The sequence below is a fragment of the Notechis scutatus genome, chromosome 2 (genome assembly GCF_049901735.1).
Source record: "Notechis scutatus isolate UNSWTSFEM ecotype Mainland chromosome 2, rNotScu1.2, whole genome shotgun sequence".
In the NCBI taxonomy this organism is placed as follows: domain Eukaryota; kingdom Metazoa; phylum Chordata; class Lepidosauria; order Squamata; family Elapidae; genus Notechis; species Notechis scutatus.
This window is the reverse complement of record NC_142010.1, coordinates 111,171,354-111,189,565: the sequence shown is the minus strand read 5'-3', so window position 1 is coordinate 111,189,565 and position 18,212 is coordinate 111,171,354. Positions and strand designations below refer to the sequence as shown.

The following is an 18,212-nucleotide window of genomic DNA, read 5'->3' as shown; positions in this document are numbered from 1 at the left end:
CGGTTGGTTCATATTAACATTTCCCTTCATACATGTTTTTATGAATGTTATTGGGCAGAATGTCAAGTGGAAAAATATGCTGTATACTGTTCCTGTTAGAGCAACCACCTAACTGGCTGGATGAATGGAACTGTCTGTACAGACCATAAAAGATCAATAAAAAAGGAGTCCTTGTTGACTGAGCTAAAAGATACCTTTGGGAGAAGGATAATCTATTTCTGTAGACAACATTAAAAAAATAGAACAAATGCCAATGAACCAACATTCTCTTTTCCAACCTTGCCATTTAGCACAGATGGAAATTACTATTTAAGAGAGACTTTCAAAAATATTTTTCCCTAGTATATTAATTTCCAAGCATGCCACAAATGCAGTTATAAGCATATAAACTGATCATATATTTTGTCTCATTCTGCATTACCAAAAGAATGTAGGCTTCAGTTTATGTCCTATGATAGGTACAATATCCCAGGAGTTCATTTACAATAATTTTAAGCACTGGCACTTTTCCTTATTCCAAATAATATGAAAACCAAAACATCTTCCATTTGAAAACAGGCTTATGCTGGAAAGATATGAACCATGGTAGTAGAGTATTTTTGTGGCATTTAAAAAAATGCCTTCTGAGGCATTTCCCTATTGAATTGTAAGGAAGAAGGAGTAAAACTTTCCAACAGTAAGGACTATTTCAGCAAATGTACAGATAAACAAACACCTGTTTGTGCTAACACAGGACGATTTAGTACCCATCCGGTTGAGAAAGCTGTATCTGTCAGATACTCAGCTGGTGGCTTAAAATCCCAGTATACAAAAAGTTAGGATGGGGAAGAGGAAAAAAAATGCTACAAAGCTACCCTTATCAGTTCTGCAAAGTGACACTGACTCACACTGGGCTCTTGGGCTAAAAGAAAGCCTCTTTTCACAACCAATGAAAGATTATCTGGTTGAATTTTTTTCTTCATGCCCTTCTAGCAATTGCTAGCATTACCCAGCTGGAAATGCCAAGGGTCTTTGGCAGTCCCATTTTTTTTCTCTTCCGAAAAGGAAAAGAACAAACTATAATTTGGTTACGCCAGGAAGGAGACTTTGTTTTTTAATTATCAGCACTCCCGCAGGGCTTCCAAGGTAACAGAACTCAGTATGTACAACTAAAGCCATATACTCATATTTAAAATGATACCAGTTAATAAAAATGCAGGCAATGTTTTTAATTAGTAGTTGAGGCAATGGAGTTACAGGTTCAAGTCAAAAGGTCAATCTCTGGCAGAGTTACAAGAACTGGCCAAGTTGTCAGTTGGTTTCTTGGCTGGAAGGGTTGATGGTCTTTCTTAGAATAGTCAGAGCAGCTTTCTTTGGAATACTTTATTCATGACCTTAGAGCAGCCAACTCTCTGAAAGTGTTCAACTGAGGCAGGGGAGGAGGAGGGGGAGGAAAAAATGAAAATCAGAGAAGCCACTCTCTTCCTTGCAAGGAATAACATAGAATCAGAATATCTATCCATCCTTCCCTCTCCCTTCCTTACCCTACCCTGCCTTGCCCACTGCCTTGGAAGTGCACATGCTTCCACTTGTATTTTCCATGTATTAACAGTTCTTCTCAAAACCTCTCTTCTTGTGAACTATGGAATTATTTTCTCACTCCTGTGGAAGGGGGGGGGGCACAGCCATTGCATAAATTGGGTCTTTTGATTCTTTTTCATGGAGTATTTCACAGGGGGGAAAAAAGCCCGCAAAGATCTTCATGTATCCATGGAGGAAGAGCCTTTCGGTTATCCATGCTGTTGATTTTGCTAAGAGCAAGTAATTCTTTTTCTAACACCAATTACAAAATTAGCAGTCTCTAGTGGTGTGGAAAAGAACTCAAGAGTTGCCCGGACAGTGCAAGAAAAGAGCTGAAGAAATTTCTCAGATGCAGTCAAGAGTTACACGAAAAGTTGCAACAACTCTTGATTCAGGGAACCTTGTGGCAATAGTGAGACTCCAGTTGTGCTTTTTCCCTTCTTGGTGAGTATGTAATATGAAACTTTACATCTCCAGGATACTAACAACAAAAAGAGAGAGTGCCAGCACGCATGCACACGCAGGCAGAGAAAGCAGCTGGCTGTCAGTAACAAGGATAAGAGAAACAGAGGAGGGAGATATGCGTTGAGAATCAAAAATGCAATGGGAGCTGACATGAAAGGGCAGTGACAGAAAAATACAAAGGACAGAGAAAACAGAAAGTTCTTCAACACCACTGGAGAAAAGCTCTTCTCAAACAGAATCACAGAGGAAGATTGATTTGTTCAACTTACAGTTGTATACAGAGTTCAACGTAAGTGTTTGTAAATGGAGCTTGCCAGAGGAAAGTGTGTAAAAAGGACACACCGGGGCAGGGAAGTGCAGGGTGGGGAGATAAAGGCTTTTTGCTGGGCTGGCAAAGTTGCTCTGCAGGAAAAGTGTGTTAGCAGATCAGTTTCTGCACGTTCCCTTGTATTCTTATTTCTTAGAAACTCAAAGCACTGAGAACTTAAATTGGTAAAGGAAAAAAATAGCAACTACTACTTGAACATTTTTCTTATGCATGCAAAAGTAAAAAGTAACTACTTAAATTGGTAACGGAAAAAAATAGCAACTACTACTTGAACATTTTTCTTATGCAAGAAAAAGTAACATATATTCCTTGCTACTTTGAAATTTATGCATTATCCTAAACAAATAAACTAGTACTATGAACGAGAATTTAGGAAATATTTTCAGGAATTTTCTAGTCTTGGTCTATAAGGCATTTTCAGACAATCAGCTATATAGATGTTCAAGGAATACTTTGGAACTTGCCAATCGTTATTACTGTAGAACTTTTTTCTGAAAGAGTGAAATCTTTATCTTCAGGAAGAGAGCTCTATTTCTGTTGCACAACCGCTGAAATTTGACTCACAGAATTGGACATTGTACCAAATAGAGAAAAAAAAATATCAAAATTTGTATGCTTTTATTTCACTCTCCAGCAGTGTCAGAAGGGGAATAGCTGCATAAATATCTTTTAACAAAATCAGTTATTAAGGAATTCAATGTTAATTTATGTTGATGTGTAATTTATTATTACTGTTGTGTAGACAATGTAAAGGAAAAAGCTTCAGCTGCTCTAAGAGCCGCATTACATTTAGTAATATTCTTTAAAACAGTGACATCTTTGTTTTAGGTTTGGACTGCTCTAAGAAATAGCAGAGACCCTGTGCTTGTTTGAGGACGGAAACACTTCTTTCAAATATCTTTTGAAGCATGCAAAGCCTAAGCAGAGTATAATTTCAGAACAGATTGGTATTTTATGGAAAATTGAGCTTTTTTTTTATTAAGAAGCACTGACTAGATTAGTGTGGTGTTTGAATAATGCAGGTATTTTTTAAAAAGCAACTGGATCAATTAGTGACATGGTCACAATGGGCTACATAAGGTCGCTACAATAAGGAGCAAATTCACTTCCAAAATGAACTGTAATGTTACTGTTTTGCCTATCTGCATATTCAAAAGCATGGCATATCTGCTGATACTCATCCACCAATATGCCAATGCTCCTGTTGCTAACCTGTCTGGATTGGCAAATTTCTGTGTAAGAAAAAAAAATGAAGCATTAAAAGGGCAACTCCCAGAAACCTGTAGGATGACATTCCAAACATTGTGGATAATATATAGATTCCTCCAAAAATCTTCAAAAGAAGACCAGCCTAAAGCTCGGATAAATTCCACAGTAAATTTGACCTAAAGAAATCTTGGCACGGGCTTCTGTACAATAAAAATATGGTTGTTCTCTCATTTACCCTGTGCTAACAAATGAACATGAGTACTCACTTAACATTAATCAAATATTCATTTTACTGTTCATTAAGAAAGATCTGTATTTGGAGGTGGTCAAACATGCATTGATTGGCTTGATCTAATATTATAATTTGGTTTTTTTCTTATTCCTATTTTTAGGGTTATACATATTTATACTTTTTCATGTAAAAGATTTTTGAAGCTGATTTTGTATTTTGTTTGTAACAAGTGCTGTTAGTATATGTTATTACTGCATCCTGTAAGTTGGCCAAAGGCATCAATCTAGTTGGCAGCATATACATTTTCTAAATATATACATAGATAACTCTAACCTACAAAAGCATAAGTTGCAATACATATGTTATCCTTCAAGATATAATAACATACATAATTATTTTAACTGTAACAGGCTATCATCTTTAAAAGATTTAAAGAGAGCTTTGAATCTGAAGAGTTTTTGTCCAAGAAATTGGGGAGACTTGTGGAAAGAAAAGAAAAATGTTTTTGTAAAGGAACATTGAGGTACAATTTGATATTTTCTGTCAGTTTCTATCCAAGCCTGCCATCACCACATTATATTATCAGCCTCCAGCTAATACCAACAACTAGTAGAAGTTATTGTCTAAAAAAATTAATAATCAGTTGTGGCAGAGGGCTAACTATACATAATCTGAATATACTGTATAAACTATACATAATCTGAATTTTAGTTTAAGGACTTCCAAAACTGCTTTTCAAAATGTAAAAACTAATTGAGAATTTTCTCCAAGATCTAAACAGTTATAGGGAGATTAATTTAAAAAAATGAGAGGCCCAAGCAGCTAAGCTGCAGAAATAAAACAACAACAGGCTTCTTAGGAATTTGGCATCAACTGGGGCTTGAAGATAGTTTGTAACAGCAGTCCCAAACAAAACAAACAGATCCAGAACTGTATAAAAACAGAGGCAACAGTCGCCAGACTACATTTAATTAGCAAAGGGACACTTCATATCAAAATACACAACAGAACAAAAAACAACATTGAGATGTGCAAGGTTCAACTAGATGTTATTTATACTATATCTCATCCTTCCATTTAAAGAGTTAATGATAGATATAATAAAGGCAAAGTTAAAACACGGTAAAATTGGAACAAGTGAAAACGTAAATATCTGAGTTTATTAAGCCTACAAAAAGACTTTGTTTGTTTGTTTGTTTGTTTGCATTAATGTAAAACATTTCAGTGGTAAGCTCCCATAGGAAGAAAGGACCATATTTGTAGTTAATATTCCTTTCACTTCCAAAGGGATAGAGATCGATGGAAAAATCTTTGAGGAATATCTTAATCTTTAGACAGATTTGTGTGAGTAAATTTTGTCTTTAGAAATCCTTTTCTGTCAGCTAAATTGCAATGGATTGTTGTTGTGGGGAAAATATGAGGAAGAAGGTATGCTGGATATGATCACTGTCTTGAATTATTTGCAAATCTATTAAAGCTGGGTACAAAATAAAATAAATAAATAATTCCATTTGCATAGGTCAGTCATTTAAATTTCTTTCCATTATTGCCTCTACATTTTCTGGATAAATTTTACATTTGTTAATGGTTCTTTCATAACAATCTTGGGTTCTAGGACTAAAAACTGAAGTTTTTCTCATTTTGTGTGTTGGCAATATAGGCTTCTAAACTATCTGTTGTATCAGCTTTTTTCTAAATATGCAGCAACATAAGAGAATAAATCGGAGGTTTAAAAACTCTATGTTACCCTTGATCCTGGTTTAGATAACTGTGTAATATGGGATAACTCATAGTCTCAAGCCTTCTGACTCGTAAGGTATGTGACAACATAAGAAATAACTGAATAATACTGTTACAGAACTCAAGACATCGTGGAGATGCTCATTTTAATCATATAAGGTCTCTGTGCTTAAAAATAAGACAATTTGCTCAAACTCACCAGAAAACAGGTTTGCTTCAGTAAGGATCTGCCTTACTGAAATACTTTAGTCACTTTTTGTTGGTGGAGATAAAAATTAACCAAATTTCTTTTTCTTTGTATATGAAGCTAATTAGATCAAACTACTAATATAATGGTCTGGGTGACAATACAGCATAAAGTTTCAAATAAGTCTATAGTCTTGATGGAAAGAAAAGCCTCAAGCTAAATTATCCACAATAGGACCTTTTCCAGAGTTCCCTAATTGTCTTAAACTTTTGATACAAATTCAGGTTCAATGTGGATCCAGCTGATCTTAGGGTTTTGTGTCTTTTTGCTAAACTGTTATGCTACTGTTTAGAAGATTCAGTAAGGAGGGGGTATAATTAAATTACTATTAAATTATTAATTAAGTAGGAGAACTACTATTGTCTTTCTCTAGCTAGAACTCTTGCTGCTATTAGCTGAAAACAAAGAATGGAAGGAAGGCTAAATAAAAAAGAAGATTCCAGAGAAGGCTAAAAGACAGGGAGGAAAAACAGTCCAATTTTCTGTGGCCAAAAGAAAAGAAAAGCATCCAACATTTGGCCAGAAATGTATGCAGCAGCTAAAAGGAAACATGCAATTTAAAACACATGTCTTGACATAAGAATCCTTACTTGCATTGCCAGCTGTCATGTAATAAAGAGGCCTCTTGGTCTTCTAAAGTGGTGTTTTTCAGCCTCAGCAACTTTTAAGGTGTGGACTTCAACTCCCAGAATTCTCTGCCAATAAGCTGGAGTCCACAACTACCAAATAGCTTTTAGCAGGGCTAGGCACAACAACAGGCTGGCATAGTGCCGTTCACTTTACGAAAACTTTGAACAATATCTAGATGAAACATTAACACAAAAACTAATTTTCTTTTATTTCTATAAGTATCTGGACTTCATCCCTTTTGTGAAAATAACATTGGCCGCTTCTGAATATCTGTATCATTATACTCACTTGAAGAGACCACTTGAAGAGACAGCACTTTAAAACAGTGGGGTAAAGCACTTTCAGGCCATTGTAGAAACAAACACCCCAGTAAAGTTCTGAATGTATGCACATGACCGTAACCTGCTGATTTGTTATCCTGTGCTGCTTCTTGAGGAATCAAAAAGCAAAAATAATAAACCCCTAATTCAGGTTAATGGGGCAGGACAGACAAGTCTAGAATACGTGCATACAAAAACAGGTGAAAAAACATCTGTACAAATTTTTGCTAATTAAAAGAGTTTTCCTTATTTTCCCAAAGGAGGCCCATTTTCAAACCACTTCCTACAACAGACAAGCTTTGTTCCAAGGGGTACACTTAAGAAAGGCTCTTTTAAGCTAGCTAGCCAGACCGTGTTGGGCTCTTGCACATAAGGCGAGGAAATGAACAATGCGATCCCTGCATCCAACTGTTCAGTATAAGCAACTGGCAGTTTTAATAAAATAATTTCACTCTTAGATTCCATCAGGAACAACTAATTCTATGGCTTAGAGGAACAGTGGGCTGTGTGATCCTCTGTAATGTTTCCTCTCTCTTTAGATTTTTGGAAGCATAGAAAGGGGACCTGCATATGCATGAATGAAAAACTTGCCTTATTTTTTTTTTGTGTGTGTAATAAATTCATAATAATAGAAAAGAAGCGATGCTTCATCACACGTGCAAGCTACTCAGTCCAGTCAGAGGGGATTGCAGTTCTCAGAGAGCTCAGCTAACAATCTGCATGTCCTTGTGTAAGTTAAAAGAAAATGCAGAGTGAAAGAGAATTTGAGAAAAGGGGCGTTGGTCCTATCTGAATGCTTCTTCTCGGGGAGCCGAAGGGAGAATCCAGGATGGGTAGTCTCTAGTCTCATAGCTCTGCAGACCGAGTTGAAAAACTGATGACACGCCCCCTGGTGACAGTCCCCAGTTCTGAACAACGTCGAAGCGAATCCAGCTGCTCCTCATCCTCTAACAGATAGCCTATTTGATACTGCAAGAAAAAAACATTTCCTCCCTACTCCAACCAGACAGAATACAGGGTGGGACTGGATTCTCCCTTCGGCTCCCCGAGAAGAAGCGTTCAGGTAGGACCAACGCCCATTCTCCACTGAGCCGAAGGGAGAATCCAGGATGGGACATACCAAAGCTGGCTGATGGCTGTCCTATGGGAGGGAACTGGATTGGTCAGAGGTCCCCACTTCTACATGAACACCCTGCAGGACTCGTCTTCCAAAGGACACCTCTGCTGAGGCAAAGGAGTCAATTTTATAATGTCTTATGAATGGGGTCACAGATGACCAAATCGCAGCTCTACAAAAGTCCAGAACCGAAGCCTGCATTGCCCAGGCTGCAGTGGTCGCTGCAGTGGTCGCTGCACTCCTGGTTGAGTGCGCAGTGATTCTCCTGGGCACAGGAAGAGACAGTAACTCATAGGCCTTCGCAATACAGGCTCTAAGCCAGCGACCCACGGTAGATGGTGTCACCCTGCGACCCAAAGTTGACGGCTGAAAGGAAACGAACAGGGCTTCAGTCCTCCTAAAAGAGGAGGTTCTTTTGATGTATATACAGAGGGCCCTTCTAAGGTCCAAGGTGTCCCATTTTCTCTCCAGTGCATGGGTAGGCCCTGGACAGAAGTCAGGCAAAATCAACTCCTGTGAGCGATGGAATAAGGAGTTCACCCTGAGCAGAAAGGTAGGGTCCAACCGCAGAACCACCCTGTCTGCATGGAATACACACAGATCCTTCCTGATGGATAAGGCCGTCAACTCCGAGATACGCCTGGCTGAAATAACGGCCACTAAGAATGACACCTTGCACGTGAGTAGGCAAAGACTGACTTCACGCAAGAGTTCCAATGGGGGAGAAGTCAGTGCCTGCAGGACCCTAGGCAAATCCCAGGTGGGGAAACAGTGGACCACTGGTGGCTTCAAATTAGTGGCTCCCCTAAGGAAGGCTTACACCCTGGGGAGTTGGGCCAGAGTGGTTGAGTCCTTGACAGAAAAAAACCGAGGCCAAGGCAGCCACCTGTCTCTTCAAGGTACTGGGGGCAAGACCTCTGTCCAACCCGTCCTGCAGGAACTCTAACACATTTGCCACAGACGTAGCAGTAGGTTCCAATAGGTGACTGGCACACCAGCCACAGAAAATCCTCCACGATGCGTCGTATATCCTGGTCGTGGAAGGTCTTCTGGCCGCCTGGATGGTCTGAATGACCTTTCTGGAAAACTACTCCTGTTTCAGGAGCACCCGCTCAAGCGCCAGTCAACCGAAACCAGGCTGGATCCGGGTGCTCAATTGGGCCCTGGCTGAGGGAGATCCTGTGCAGGGGAATTTTCCAGGGTCTGGCAACCGACTGGCCCACCAGATAGGTGAACCATGGGCGCATGGGCCAGTAAGGGGCTACCAACAGAACCTCCGCCCTCTCTGTCAGTACCTTTCTGATTGTTCCCGGAATCAGGGGAAGGGGAGAAGGCATAGAATAGCCCTTGGGGCCATCTGCACTGGAGAGCATTGACCCCTTCTGCTCCCGGTGCTGGGAACCGTGCAAAGAACCTCGGGAGCTGCGAGTTCTCTGGAGATGCAAAGAAATCCAAAATCGGATGGCTGAACCGTTCCGTCATCTCCTGGAACAGACTGGGATGCAGTTGCCATTCCAACTGGTCGACTGTGGGCCTGCTCAACCAGTCTGCTTGCACATTGGAAACTCCTGAGATGTTTTCTGCTCGCAGGGACAACAGGTGTCTCTCCGCCCACCTGCACAACCGAGTCGCCTCCTGCATTAGAGATCTGGAGCGAGTGCCCTCTGCCGGTTTATGTGGGCCTTGGTGGCCAGATTGTCTGTAAGGAGAAAAACCTGTCTCCCCATCACCTGCTGCCTTAGATCCTTGAGAGTTAAGCGGGCAGCCCTGAGCTCTAGCCAATTTATGTTGTGGGCGAGCTCCTCCCGTGACCACCTAACCTGGACTCCCAGGTGGGCCCCCCAACCATACAGACTGGCTTCGGTGGTGATGGTAATCCTCTGGGACTCCCTGTTCAAGCAACCCTGATCCATGGCTCGGGAGTGCCACCAATGGAGAGAATAAAGAACCAGCAAGGGGACGTGAACCCTCCTTGGTGAGTCACCCCTGCCCGCCTTCTGGTAGGGGAGCAGGAACCACTGCAGGGGCCAGGCAGGAAGCGGGGCCTGGGATGATCCCAGTGCATGATATCATCTTGCCGAGAAGTTGAGACAGCAAGACAGAGACAGGCACCTCTCTGTCAGACAGGATCTGTGATGTGATGTCCCTTATACTGTCTCAACGCTCCTGTGAGAGAAAGACCTGGACAGTTAAGGTGTCTATGATAGTCCCCAAATGCAAGAGATGGTTCGATGGTACTAGGTGGCATTTGTCCAGGTTTATCGAGAACCCATGCTCTCGAAGAATCCTGATTGTCGACATCATATCCTTCTCTGCCTGGGGTCTGGAAGAGGATGCTATCAGGATGTCGTCTAAATAGCATAGGATCCTTATGGGTAAGGATCTGAGGTATGCCACTACGGCTGCCAGGAGCTTGGTAAAAGTCCGTGGGGCTGATGACAGGTCGAACGGGAGAGCCCTGTATTGAAAATGGTGGCTGCCATAGCAAAACCTCAGGAACTGACGGTGGTTGGGGTCTATGGGCACATGGGATGTAGGCCTCTGTCGGGTCTACCGAAGCCTACAGGCCCTGTAGGATAGAGTGGAGGGAGTGCAATTACAATTAGTTCAAAATATAGTGACTCACATAACTTCTGGCCTCCTGGAGGTGAAAATATACAACATTTGGTTTTTCAGACCTTGACTTGGTTGCCTATTGGTTTTCGAGTTTTCAACCTATAAAGCCCTTTATGACTTGGCATCTGGACACCTGCAGGACTGCCCACTCAAAACCAGTAGTGTGTGCTTCTATGAAACAAAGGTGAAGCAGACGCTGACATTAAATTGGTGAAGGGGCTCTGCACAACACATAGCGTATTTCACTTAGTGGAGTCTTAGGATCAATATGCTGCTACCAAGGACAGTGAACTTCCGAATATTCCTTGGAAGAATGTCTAAGAAATTCCTTCTACAGAGCATATTCTGGAGAAAGAAGTCTGCTCCATCATCAGGGTTTGGAGAAACAACCTAAAGGTTGAGGATACCTACATAACTATCTGCAATTTATTACCACCTGACAGGAAAGCACACAGGAAAAACAAGTTTAAAATCATTACTATAGCATACCTAAAGGTGGTTTTTCAAGAGGCAACTGGACTTTCTGGTTTTTCTTTGAAGAAGTTTCACTTCTCATCCAAGAAGCTTCTTCAGCTCTGGCTGGATGGTGAGGAATGGAAGGATTTATACTTCTTGCAGACAGCTAGTCATTTGCATTCTAGAGTAGAGTTCTTTCGTCTTCAAAACCAGAAAGTCCAGTTACCTCTTGAAAAACCAAATTTGGAACAATGACCTGGATGATTGAGAATCTCCACAGACATTTACTATACCATACTATTATATAAACAAAATATCAATATTGCTTCACGCTGTAATGAATGTTTGTATGAGCTGAACTGCAATTGCATTTCAATGGAGAAAGTGGCATTCAAAAAGAAGAAAGCTAGCTTAAGAACAGTTCATTTTTAAAGTGGCTGGATTTTTCTATTGGAGAATTGTTTATTAATGGAATGGTATACAATAGTGCATTGCTTATTATGTATTTTGCTTAGAATAAGCAAATAACTCCATAATTTTGACTTTAAAAGCTGCATCCGAATGGAGAATGAGAGGAATTCTCCAAATCCCCAACCATAATTTATAAAAGGAAAAGCTAATGCAGAATGTTACCAAATTATCCATTTTCGGAATATGCTTTATATTCAGTTCACTATTTTAGGCTGGTATTTTTTCATTGTTTTATAGGTACTGCAATGGAAATCTACATCTAAAATAGGCTTTGCAAAGGAAATCTACATTTAAAAATATCAATTTAGGAAAAAATTAGTCTTCTTTACCTGCAATCCCACAAGCCACCATTAATTATTATCATATGCTCCAAATTTTTTCTAAGTCTTGCAATGACACACTTTTTACTTTCTCACATTAAATCCTATAAACTTAATTAGATTTTTGCCAATTCAAATCCTTCAGTTTGCAAAAGTATTTATACATGATAGAAGAATGGCTTAGAATTCCAAGATTTTGTATGAACACAGTTAATTACTGTTTTCAAATTTTTACCCATGTTAATATAAATGCTGAAGAATCAACAGTAAACCCATAATTCATTGGACTTAGGCGGAAGATGCCTATTAAATATGACTTTTAAAGTCTAAAACACACAGTACTCCTTTACATAAAAATATTGTAAAGAGACTGAAATGATACTATAGCAGTATACTATCTTAATGGCTTCGCAGAACCAGTCATGAAAAATGCATATTTTTTCAGTCTTGGATTAGATCAGGGGTGTCAAACTCAAGACCCGGGGACCGGATCCAGCCTGCAGGGTGCTTAGATCTGACCCACGGGGCTGCCCTGAAAACAGTGAAGAACTGGCCCGCAGTGCCTCTGCCAGCGAAAATGGAGCGCAGCCCACCTGGGCTCCGTTTTCAGCTTCAACAACGTCCTGCAGCCTTCTGCCAGAGAAAACAAGAGGCCTGGGGAGGCCGAGTGCTCCATTATCGCTGGCAGAGGGCTGCAGGAGGCTGTCACAGTCAAAAATGGAGCCTTGAGTGACATCGAGCTGGCCACGCCCACCCTGTCTACACACACACACACCGACTACTACCCCAGCCCCCCAAGATCAAACACAACCCTAATATGGCCCTCAATGAAATTGAGTTTGACAACCCTGGATTGGATTATTTGCTAACTATGAGTAGTTTTAATCCATGTGATTAATCAGCATTTACACCAATGAATATCAGAACTCTTTGCCTTGCTAAGTGTTTTTCCAGTGAGACCGATCTATCAGGGCAACCTGGTCTACCCAAATATGGGATGGAGCATACTGCTGCCATTTTTGCCTTTTAGCCCCAATCCAGGAGCCTTCACAGGTAAGCAAAGGGGGTTCGAATCCCAGAAGGGTATGGCTAGCTGATGAGAGCTAAAAAGCTTGAAATAGCTATACTAATCTCCCTTTATTTTTTTGTCGGTAAATTTAACTCTTCTTGCTTTTGGCCTAAAATTGATATTTCACATTTGAAGATCAGAGTATACTTGGAAAGTGAATGCTAGAAAGCATTCTTCGACTTACAATCATTTGTTTAATGACTGTTTGAAAAATTACTTCTGACCAGTTTTCACATAACGATTATAGTATCCCTGTGGTCATGTGATCAAAATTTGGGCACTAGGCAACTGGCATGTATTTATCACAGTTGCACTGTCATGCACTGTTATATGTGTTCACCAATTGTAACCTTCCCAGCCAGCTTCTGACCAAGCAAAGTCAATGGAGGAAGCCAGATTTTGCTTAATGACTGCATGATTCACTTACCAATTGCAGTGATTCATTTAACAACTGTGCAAAAAGGTTGTAAAATGGGATGTGACTCATTTAATAACTGTCTTGCTTAGCAACTGAAATTTTGTGCTCAATTGTGATTGTAAGTTGAGGATTACCTGCAATCACTCTTGCTAGCCTAAAAATAGTAAAAGTATGGTACCTTCATAATCAATGATATTTTTAAAAAATCATCAATAGTTTTTCTGCTTATAGGCATTAAAAAATTTTCTTGCCTTTTACAAAATGATTCCTTGCCTTTTACTAAATTGCAACAGTCATTCCAACATTAGCTCTGAAACTTATTTTCACATAGTTTGCTTCTGTAAAAGCTTCAGAACTTAATTCCACTGAACATGCATTAATATCACATGTTGATTATACATATTTTTCCTGTGACATTTTTATATCTTTTCATGCCCTAGCTACGGTTTTCTTATTGCAACATCTACACAGTGCATTCATAAAAATATTAAACTTTTGTTTAATACTTCATAAATATCTGGTAGTTTCTTTAGACATTACTCATTACAAATGTATGGAACTAATACCCGAATTCTAATTTTTAACCAATTCTTTTTTTCCCCCACCTCACTTTAAGCATGATTGATTAAATATCTCTGAAAAAGTGTAGGGCTTATCTTGGAAAGCCTTGAGAAGAGGAAGAGGCCAATTAAATGTTCAGGCAGGAGAAACAGCAGCTCAATTGTGAGAAAGTAGAAAGTGCGCAGTGAAAAATAGCTCTGTTTTGATTTTGTTTAAGATTAATATGTGGAACAGAGAAACTCTTAAGAGGCTTTCAAGACTCTGCCACTATGTCCTATGACAATAAAGAGCATTTCTAGGTTTCCTGCTATCCCATTTCTACTTGAACACCAATCCTTGTGACAATTAACAGAAATACAAACTGATATTTTATGCATTGAGAGAACTCCCAGAAACAATGCAGCTTTAGTAACATTAACATCAGTAATGTCCAGAATGAAAAAAAATATTCTGTACATCTGCAGAAAGAAAGAAAAACTGTGCAGAGTGCAACAATTAATACTTATTTTTGAGGAAAATCTGAGCAATTTGTTATCTGGATTGATCTATCTAACAACAGCCAGGTTTTTACAAATCCCTTGGAAGCAGCATGGAAGCAATCTTCACCATGAGAAACAGGCTTTACCAAAGGAGGGCGCCCCACACAGAGAACACTTGCTATCATGTCCCTCATGGTATCTCTTGAGAGAATATGAATATAAAATATAAGATTAAAGTGATAAAACCAAAATACTATATTTCATTCTCATTCCTTCTTCTTGATTTCAGTCAAAAAACAGCATAGAAAACAGATATCACCAAACAATAGCACCATATAGAAAATATCTATTTTCCTCATGTTTTATATATGGGTTATTAATATTCTAAGATGCTATAAGTGTGTATAAATTCTTTTGCCCAGTAAAGAATTATATTGTATCAGGGAATTGTGCAGTAGGTGTCTAAATGAAGTCAGAGATGCTGACACGAACTTGTAGTTTTACGTAAATAAGTATATTTAACACCTATATTTCCAGCAAAATAAGATAATCGGGCACATCACTACACCATGAGGTAAATCATCAGGTAAATCACAGAACATGTAGAGCACACAGAAAAGACGGGAAAAAGGGAAATGTTCTCTTTACACCCAGCAATCAATCATGCATAGATTATCTCATTCAGGAGCCCGCATTCTCCAACCAATCAACTATCACTGTGAATTCTAGCCCATTATCCACTTTACTGTTCCAGCTATTAAATATCTTAACACCCCCTCCAATATAAAGCTGGACAGTATTTAAACCAAGTTGTTTCACAAGATCTTTGTGTCTGTGTATGCTCAATGGCTTTATCAGGTAGTCAGCTAAATTGTTTTCTGATGGACAATAAAATTAGGCCTATTACATTTCCTTTCACTGCTTCTCTGATATTACAATATTTTATGTCCACATGCTTGCTTCTGGTTTTTACTCTCTCACCTGTTGCTATTTGTATATATGTTGTGTTACTTCAAATATTGGTGTAGCTCCTTTCACTTCAATATCTAAGTCCTTTAACAATTGTATGTAACATGTTAACTCTGAACACAATTCTGACAATGCTATGAAGTCCGCCTCAGCTGTGTAAATGGCAACCTAAGTCTGTTTTCTAGATTTCCAACTAATAGTATATTTGCAAACACTACAACAAATCTTGTCATTGACTTTCTATCTTGTACATCATTAGCCCAATCACTGTCTACAAAACGTTTCCATTCAAATTCATTTGATAGTTGCAAATGCAATGTTTTTCTTTTAAATGTAGTATTCTTTTAATTCCGAAACAGAGTTGCTGTGTAGGCTTTGAGCAACTAACCTTGCTTTATATTGTACTTCATCGAATGAAGTTTCAAAAGTTTCTTTTTGTACACCCATCTGCATCCAACAGCCCTTTCTCCCTCTGGAAACCCCACTGGAGTGAAAACTGTTTTTGCATAGACAGCATTTATCTATAGCCTGTTTCTATTTCTTTTGTTCTGCTAGAAGTAAATTGAATATTTCCTGGTAATTTGGGGGCTCATAAAAATGTCACATACTTTTTATCTCATCAACTGTGAATCTTTCTGGAGGAACACCTTTGTTTGCTCTTTCAGACCTCCTTGGAATAAATGGTTCCTGTTTCACTGGAATCTAACTCTCCAAACATTCCCCTGAGCTATACACAAACCCTAAGCTACACTTGGATTCCTGTTTAACTTGCCTGTGTGAATGTTCATTGGAGACCTCTGACTAACAGGCATTAAAATTTCAGTACTGGCATGTACCTTTTCCCAATTCTCTGTTCTGAAAAATTTGCAGAACGTGAGATAATAACATTTACAGATGGACACAAAAAAGTCTTTGATCCTGATTGATAACCTACAGGTGAAACTCGAAAAATTAGAATATTGTGCAAAAGTTCATTTATTTCAGCAATGCAACTTAAAAGGTGAAACTAATATATGAGATAGATTCATTACATGCAAAGCAAGATAGTTCAAGCCGTGATTTGTCATAACTGAGATGATTATGGCTCATGAGAACTCCAAATCCACAATCTGTATAAGTTTCATTACCCTTGCCTTTGGCTTTCTTCCTCATTGTGTTGGGAATGTGCACCCATGCACTGTTGCCAAAGATTCTTAAATGTACCAAGGATGGTTGTCTTTTATATAACATGTAATATGGAATTTCATTAATTGCTGAACTCCATAGTCTATTGGCCAAATAATTGGCAGTTGAAATTGCCTCACCCCAATATAGCTTACTCATTCCTGCATCTGCTAGTAATGTATCTTTCATGGTTTTTAACACACCATTTCTGCATTCAGCAATTCCATTCTTTGCCAGAGTGTAGGGGTTCATTCTTCTATGGGTTACGCCTTTCTTTCTCAGCCACTGCTAAAAAATGTTAGACACGAACTCTGTTCCTCATGAACTCATACCCTTTGATTATACTCCTCTCTACAAACATTACCCATTGCTTAAATTGTTGAAAGTTGTTTTGCTTTTTAGTAAATAACAATACCCATATCTTGAGAAATAATCAACAATTACCAAAGCATTTGGCCTCTCCCATTGATGGATAGAAGGCCAATTAAATCAGCATGTACTAACTGAAAAATCCTGTTAGATTTCCTATCATTTCTTTTGCTGACAGAGTGTACCTTCGATTTGGTTTCTTTGCAAATAGCACAAGCCAATTAGTTGTCACAATCTTTTACATTCCAATCTACAGCCAAGTCAGGCATTTTATGTAATATTTTAAAGTTTGCATGATCAAGTTTTCTGTGTAATAAATGTGCAGAGCCATTATGCTTTGATTCATTAGAAATTATTGTTTGCACACTACTAGTTTTCTTGTGGTTCAAAACATATAAATTGTTCAGTTTCGCACACACCCTGATAATTCTTTATGACTTTGCATGTACCCTTTGCGAAAATTACCTCATACCCTTCATTCTTCAAGCAAGACGCACTCAACAAATTGTGATCTAAATCTGGTACACAAAACCTTATCAAACGACTTACCAATCCATGGTACATATACTTGCCCCTGTACAAAAGAATAATTACCATTTGCCAGGCGTACATATTCCTGGGCAGCTGGTCCCAGACTAGAAAAAAGTTTATTTACAATATACTCACTTGCCTCACTATCCAACAATCAAATGTCTTTAATGCCTTTGTTGTTTGCCTTCACCACAGAAATCTGTGTGTTTCCCTTCTTCAGTTGTTTTGCTGTCTCTCTCCTGTTTCTTTCTTTTAATCTTTTTAGTGGGCAATTTCTCTGGATATGTTGAGTTGATCCACAAGCAAAGCAGCATTTTTAGTACACAGAATTTCTCTCCCACCTTGTTATCTCTCTGGAATGCAGATCTTTTTTGACTGAGCTACAAATTACTATTGTTACTCTCAAGTGCAATGTTTCTCTCTAATCTTTTCTGTTCTTCTTCCAAAAGCCTCCTGGTTACATAATTCAATTAAATCACGCTTTTTCATGGGCTCAAACCTTGCTATTACTAACATGTCCCATGTATCATCAAGGGAATACAGCACCATATACTTTGTGTGCTTCTGAAAACACCATTCCTCGCTCTTCTAATTCAAGGAAGGTTTCCTCATGAAGTGGAGGTGATCTGACAGATTTTCTCCAGCTTTGCTCTATAAAGTTTTCTGGTGAGAGTTACTTTGCAGCTTGCCATCTCCCTTACATAAATTCTGGGTAATGCAAGGCAGTATTCTCTAGCAGATGTGAGCCCATGTACATGTATTACCTGACTATCCTCCCAGCACAAAATTATGCTGGCTAGCGCTTTTCCATTTAGCTTTTGCTATTCCTCATTAAGATTTGCTGGAGGATTGCTTGCAGCTTTCTACAAATCCTCCTTCCCAGAAACATCTCCATATTTACACTCCATGAGAAATAAATCATCCTAATTAGATGAGCCAAA

At 39.1% G+C, this 18,212-nt stretch overlaps 1 protein-coding gene and 1 long non-coding RNA gene across 6 annotated transcripts in view; one reads left to right on the top strand and one right to left on the bottom strand.

The window, feature by feature from the left end:
* The window catches only part of RECQL5 (RecQ like helicase 5), a 71,534-nt gene that overhangs the window by 27,879 nt on the left and 25,443 nt on the right, over positions 1-18,212 (bottom strand). The gene's annotated exons all lie outside the window — the stretch shown is intronic.
* LOC148132179 (uncharacterized) lies at positions 1,787-5,317 on the top strand. The gene is made up of 2 exons (XR_015747664.1): positions 1,787-2,314; positions 3,182-5,317. It is a non-coding gene; the product is annotated as an uncharacterized LOC148132179 (long non-coding RNA).